The sequence below is a fragment of the Tripterygium wilfordii genome, chromosome 11 (genome assembly GCF_013401445.1).
Source record: "Tripterygium wilfordii isolate XIE 37 chromosome 11, ASM1340144v1, whole genome shotgun sequence".
Classification (NCBI taxonomy): Eukaryota; Viridiplantae; Streptophyta; class Magnoliopsida; order Celastrales; family Celastraceae; genus Tripterygium; species Tripterygium wilfordii.
The window spans coordinates 6,321,523-6,328,167 of NC_052242.1; the positions used below are offsets into that span (position 1 = coordinate 6,321,523).

General features: G+C 38.5%; 1 pseudogene; it reads left to right on the forward strand.

Annotated features, from left to right (window-relative positions):
* Positions 1-4,929: 4,929 nt before the first annotated feature.
* On the forward strand, positions 4,930-6,033 carry LOC120009769 (annotated as a pseudogene).
* Positions 6,034-6,645: the final 612 nt, after the last annotated feature.

Below are 6,645 nucleotides of genomic sequence, written 5' to 3' on the forward strand. Positions count from 1 at the left end.
CAACGGTCCACATTGATGCTTTGGAATTGCTCAACTCTCTCCATAGAGGAGCTTTTCACGTTTTTGTAGCAATTTGAGACATAACTTGGTCTATTCGCGTCTTTTACCTTACGAAACGTGGCACGAAGGCTCAACTAGCAAGTTAGACTTTTAAGAGCACTAAATAGAGTACAACGGTCCACATTGATGCTTTGGAATTGCTCAACTCTCTCCATAGAGGAGCTTTTCACGTTTTTGTAGCAATTTGAGACATAACTTGGTCTATTCGCGTCTTTACCTTACGAAACGTGGCACGAAGGCTCAACTAGCAAGTTAGACTTTTAAGAGCACTAAATAGAGTACAACGGTCCACATTGATGCTTTGGAATTGCTCAACTCTCTCCATAGAGGAGCTTTTCACGTTTTTGAGCAATTTGAGACATAACTTGGTCAATTCGCGTCTTTACCTTACGAAACGTGGCACGACGGCTACTCTAGCAAGTTAGACTTTTAAGAGCACTAAATAGAGTACAACGGTCCACATTGATGCTTTGGAATTGCTCAACTCTCTCCATAGACCAGCTTTTCACGTTTTTGTGTAATTTGAGACATAACTTGATCTATTCGCGTCTTTACCTTACGAAACGTGGCACGAAGGCTCAACTAGCAAGTTAGACTTTTAAGAGCACTAAATAGAGTACAACGGTCCACATTGATGCTTTGGAATTGCTCAACTCTCTCCATAGAGGAGCTTTTCACGTTTTTGTGCAATTTGAGACATAACTTGATCTATTCGCCTCTTTACCTTACGAAACGTGGCACGAAGGCTCAACTAGCAAGTTAGACTTTTAAGAGCACTAAATAGAGTACAACGGTTCCACATTGATGCTTTGGAATTGCTCAACTCTCTCCATAGAGGAGCTTTTCACGTTTTTGTGCAATTTGAGACATAACTTGGTCTATTCGCGTCTTTACCTTACGAAACGTGGCACGAAGGCTCAACTAGCAAGTTAGACTTTTAAGAGCACTAAATAGAGTACAACGGTCCACATTGATGCTTTGGAATTGCTCAAACTCTCTCCATAGAGGAGCTTTTCACGTTTTTAAGCAATTTGAGACATAACTTGGTCTATTCGCGTCTTTACCTTACGAAACGTGGCACGAAGGCTCAACTAGCAAGTTAGACTTTTAAGAGCACTAAATAGAGTACAACGGTCCACATTGATGCTTTGGAATTGCTCAACTCTCTCCATAGAGGAGCTTTTCACGTTTTTGTGCAATTTGAGACATAACTTGGTCTATTCGCGTCTTTTCCTTACGAAACGTGGCACGAAGGCTCAACTAGCAAGTTAGACTTTTAAGAGCACTAAATAGATTACAAAGGTCCACATTGATGCTTTGGAATTGCTCAACTCTCTCCATAGAGGAGCTTTTCACGTTTTTAAGCAATTTGAGACATAACTTGGTCTATTCGCGTCTTTACCTTACGAAACGTGGCACGAAGGCTCAACTAGCAAGTTAGACTTTTAAGAGCACTAAATAGAGTACAACAGTCCACATCGATGCTTTGGAATTGCTCAACTCTCTCCATAGAGGAGCTTTTCACGTTTTTGTAAGCAATTGCAGGCACATATCTTTGGGTACTAATTCGCAGTCCTTTACCTTATGGCAACGTGGCAACGAAGGCTCCAACTACGCAAGTAGACTTTTCAGAGCACTCAATAAAGTACAAAACGGTACACATTGATGCGTTGGAATTACTGCAACTCTCTACATAGAGGAGGCTTTTCACGGTTTTTGTGCAATTTGAGGACATACTTCGATCTATTCCGCCTCTTTACTTCCTTAAGAAACGCTGGCACGAAGGCTCAACTAGCAAGTTTAGATGTTAAGATGCACTAAATTAGAGTACAACGGTTGTAGTAACCGGTTTTCGTCCGGTCAAAAATACAAAAATATAAAAAAAATATATAACAAAAAAAACAAAAAAGATAAAGTGGTGGAAAAGAAAAAAGGGGAAGAGAAAAAGGGAAGGAAATCGGTGGAAAAGGAGAAGAAAAGGAGAGAAAAGGTAGGGGAGAAAGAGAGAAAAGGTAGGGGGAAATTGAGGGTAAATAAAAAAAAGAAGAAAAAGAAAAGAGGTGGCGTGAATAAGGGGGGGAGGAAGGGAGAGTAGCGGGAGGTCGAGAGAAACAGCAAGGAGAAGAAAAGGATTCAGTCTTTTCTAGCTTGGGATCGAAAAGGTGAGGATTCACACACACTTTCATCTTTAGTTCTGATTTTCGTTTTTGTGTGTGCTTCAATCTCTGCAAAATTTCTGAATATTTATTTGTTAAACTCATGTGTTACTCCCTGCCTCCATGCTTAAGCCGGATTCGTTTCTTCGATTCATACCCGTGTTAATCGTGTCATACCGGACCCTGTTTCAATACCCTTGGTTCGATTTCATGATTATGGTTATGTAAAGCTTTCGGATGTGTTCCTACTGGTTCTATTCCAATGTGTAGGATCTATAATACATTTTGGATTTGAAGGATGTTTATTTGTTCTTTGTTGTTGATGTCCGATTTAAACATATTGTTAAGGTTGATGCCTGTATGTGGGTTACAGGTGCATATAGGAATTGCATAGAGATCCAGTCTGTACAAACATTTGCTTATGCTCAATTTGTATATCTATTATATGCGACTGGTGTATATGTGTTTGCATATGGATATGGGTCTGTCATGTACATGTTTATATGGTGGGTATATGTATATATATATATATATATATGTATATATATATGAGTTTGTTTATGTCCATACGTTTATATATGTATATATATGATGTGCATATATTATAGGCCATGTGTGCGCGTGTATATGAGCTACGTTTACAAACATATATATTGTGTCTGATATATATATATAGCGTGTCTGGGTATGTGTATATATGTTGCGTGTGTGCATATGGTTTGACCGGCATTATGAAAAATATGTTTGTGTACATGTATACTTGATGTGAATTGGATCCCTTGATATTATATTTGAATACCCATTTGACCATTCTTATGTTTGATTTGTTGGGTTTGAACCGGGATTGATCCCACTTGGGCTGGAGGACATACTTAGAGGATTTGGACCGGATTTGAGCAATGGGCCTCGCGGGTGATAGTGGATTTTTGTACATTTCATTATTTATCATGTATAATTGTAAAGTGTAATCCTTGTAATAGGATAAAAATAGTGGATGTAAAATAGAAATACATACATAAATATGTTAGGGTGCTAGAAGCATATAGATATTAGGAATTGATTTTGTGAATGATGTTTGCATTAGAATGCATGCTTAGGACTTTGATTTCTTACATTATGCCATGATGTTAGACGTATGCTAGGATTATTTGAATGTCATGAAAATAAATGCAACGCGTTAGTCATTGGATTAATCCAAGCCGTCTCACATTAATAAAACACATCAAGATTAAATTATGGAATCCTTATGTTTTGATTAAATACCAAAGAGCCTTCAAGATATTGGGGTTCCATTGGCATTCATTGAAAACATTTGGATTTCGTGGATCCGGAAAGCAAATGTGTTTTTAGGGATTAGGAGAATTTATTTACGGACTCAACGGTGGGTTTAAAGATATTTGACCCATTCAATGAGCCATAAATGATTTTTCTTTTCTCATGAAGAACATAATTGTGAGTAAGGCTTGAATTGAACATTATTCCTTGATGTGGGCCCTTTTGGTACATCAACCAAGTCCTCAAGAGTCCTTCTTCCCAAATATCCAAACCACTCCAAGTGGTATTTATCCAATCTTTGGCCAAGCCGGGAATGGCCCCAATGATCCCGTGCAACCCTTTTTTCAAATATCCAAACCCACTCCAAGTGGTGTTTTCTCCAATCCTTGGCCAAGCCGGGAATGGCCCCAATGATCCCGTGCACCTTGTTCTCCAAACCACTCCAAGTGGATTTTTCATTTACATTCCAATAAGACCCATCAAAATGGGATTTTCAAAAACAAATTAGAGCCAAATAGGAAAACATTTAAAGGTAACCGATTTCGGGAGTTGTGGGGTGCCTAACACCTTCCCCATGCTCAATAGACCCCCTTGCCCATTTTTCTCGTAGACCAGAACGGATGTCCAATTGCATCCTAAAAATCAATTGGTGGCGACTTCATTGTTTTTCAAGCCGGTTGCTTCAGCTGGCGACTTCACTGGGGAACATGGTTGTTGTACCAAAGGGGTCGGGCCTTGTTGTCTTGGTGTTTTCCTATTTGGTTGATTTGTTTATTTTGTTGTACATTCTTTCAACATTTTGAGGAATCTAATGTGTTTGTTCATGATTGTAGATAAAATAACAGGTTTTTGGTTTCATAAAATTTGAGTGTTTGAGGTGAGGTATGGTATGTTCCCCCGCACACACATCACTATTCACATGCACACAAATGGCCCATAAAAACCGGGTCCTACTAGTGATTAGTGAGGGTTGATCTTTGCTTTTGATGGATTTTGTCCTCACGTAAGCAAGGAAAAACATCCTCCTGGATTGACGTCCCTTCAAGATATTGGGGGATGGGTTCCACTTCCAGATATGGGGTGTGAACTAACCTGATCCAGTGGCCTCTCGCGTAGCCGCGTTATAGTTAGATATGCCACCCATATGCACATTACATAACCCTAGATCCGGTTCGAGACCTTCAGAAATTGGTAGGAACCTGATTTTGTTAGGAACAATGGGGGATTCTCCTATCCTTAACTCTATTTATTTTGTACATTTAAATACCATGTACCTTTATTCCTCATTTACATGTTTATATGTACTTGATACATACCTGTGTATATACATTCATTGAACCATACATGTACATCCTTTATACATTTGTCATATATGTTAGCCTAGGTTATGATCATGCACAAGCATAATGGCCCATACATGTCCATATATACTTGAATACTCATATATGCCCATATATACTTGTACATCTGCTAATTATCCATACTTGTCCATATGTACTTGTACATCTGTTAATCATCCATACATGTCCATATATACTTGCATGATTGTTAATCACTCATACATGTTTATACACATCTTACACTCGTTCTTTTAATACTACCATGCATTCACTACACACTTTTTTTGCATTTTGACAAACTAATAAGTTCATAGTCATGCATGAAAAAAAAAAAAAGAAAAAGAAAAAAAAGAAACCATTTCACTCATGTCATTGCCATCCTTATTACACAAGATTACAGTTGTGCGTTGCTCAAACAATGAAGAATGAACAGCAAAAAATACTGGTGCAGTTTTTGAGGAAATTGACTCTTAATTTTCTTGTTGATGGAGTTGGAATGGATCATTCTTTGTCTGATTCTGAAGAGATTCATGTTTTGGCTATCGATGACAGCCTTGTTGATAGAATAGTTTGCTTAAGATTACTTCCTGTAAAGTGACTGCGGTGGATAGTGGAATAAGAGTACTTCAGTTTCTGGGTTTAAACGAGGAGAATAATTGTTCTGTTGGTAGTTTGAAGGTGGATCTGATCATCACCAACTACTGTATGCCTGGAATGACAAGATATGAGTTGTTGAAGAAAATCAAGGGATCGTTTGCCTTGAGAGAGATTCCGGTGTTAATCATGTCATCTGAGAGTAATCATGTCATCTGAGACCGTAGTGACTCGAATTGACAGATGCTTGGGAGGAGGAGAAGAGGAATCTATTGTAAAGCCAGTGAAGTTGTCAGATATGAAGCGCTTGAAAGATTACATGACCAAAGACGGAAACCAAGAGGGATGCATCAACAACAATAGAGAGCTTCCAGAGACTTGTGATCTATGTTCATCATCACCGTCATCTTCTACTCTCAGCTCTCGCCGCCCCATAGCTGTCAGATTCTCCGTCACTACCATCATCACCATCAGAGCCGTGTTCTCTACCACTGTTGGAATCTCCTATCAGACGGTTTAAAAGATCCTACTTGGATTAGGTCTTGACCGTCCGTTATGTACCCTGTCTCATTGTGCAAATATTCATAATTTCTCGGGGAGTGCGAAAGTTTTTTTTATTATTCTATTTTATTTTTATTTGAGTTGAAAAAAAAAAAAAAAAAAAAAAAAAAAAAAAAAAAGAAAGAAAAAATTTTGTCGGGAAATGAATAGTTGAGTGTGACAGTTTTGTTTTTATATTATCTATTTGAAAAAAAAAAAAAAAAAAAGAAAAAAGTTTGTCCTCAAGCGGGAAATAAAGTTGAGTGTGACAGTTTTGTTTTTTTATTATTTAGTTGAAAAAAAGAAGGAAGAAAAGAGTTGTCCTCAAGCGGGAAAATAACAGTGGATGGTGACAGTAAAGTAAGTACTGATGTGACAGGCACCGCAAATGTCTTCGTATATGCAGAGCCATTTCCGTCTTCATCTCCATCTCAATTGCAAAAGTGTGTTTTCTCTCTGAGCTATCTTCATCTCTCATCTTCATCTCAATCATTCCTGACAAAAGTGTGTTCTCTCACAAAGATCAAGAGCTATGCCGAGACGCTCGCGCACCATCGCCTCAAGATTACAGTCCAGGCCTTGCGTTGTTCAACAAAGCTGAAATTATTACTGAATGTAGAATCGACGAAACGGTACAGCGAGAAGCACTCAACAAATGGGCGATGCGCTACTTGAGGGAG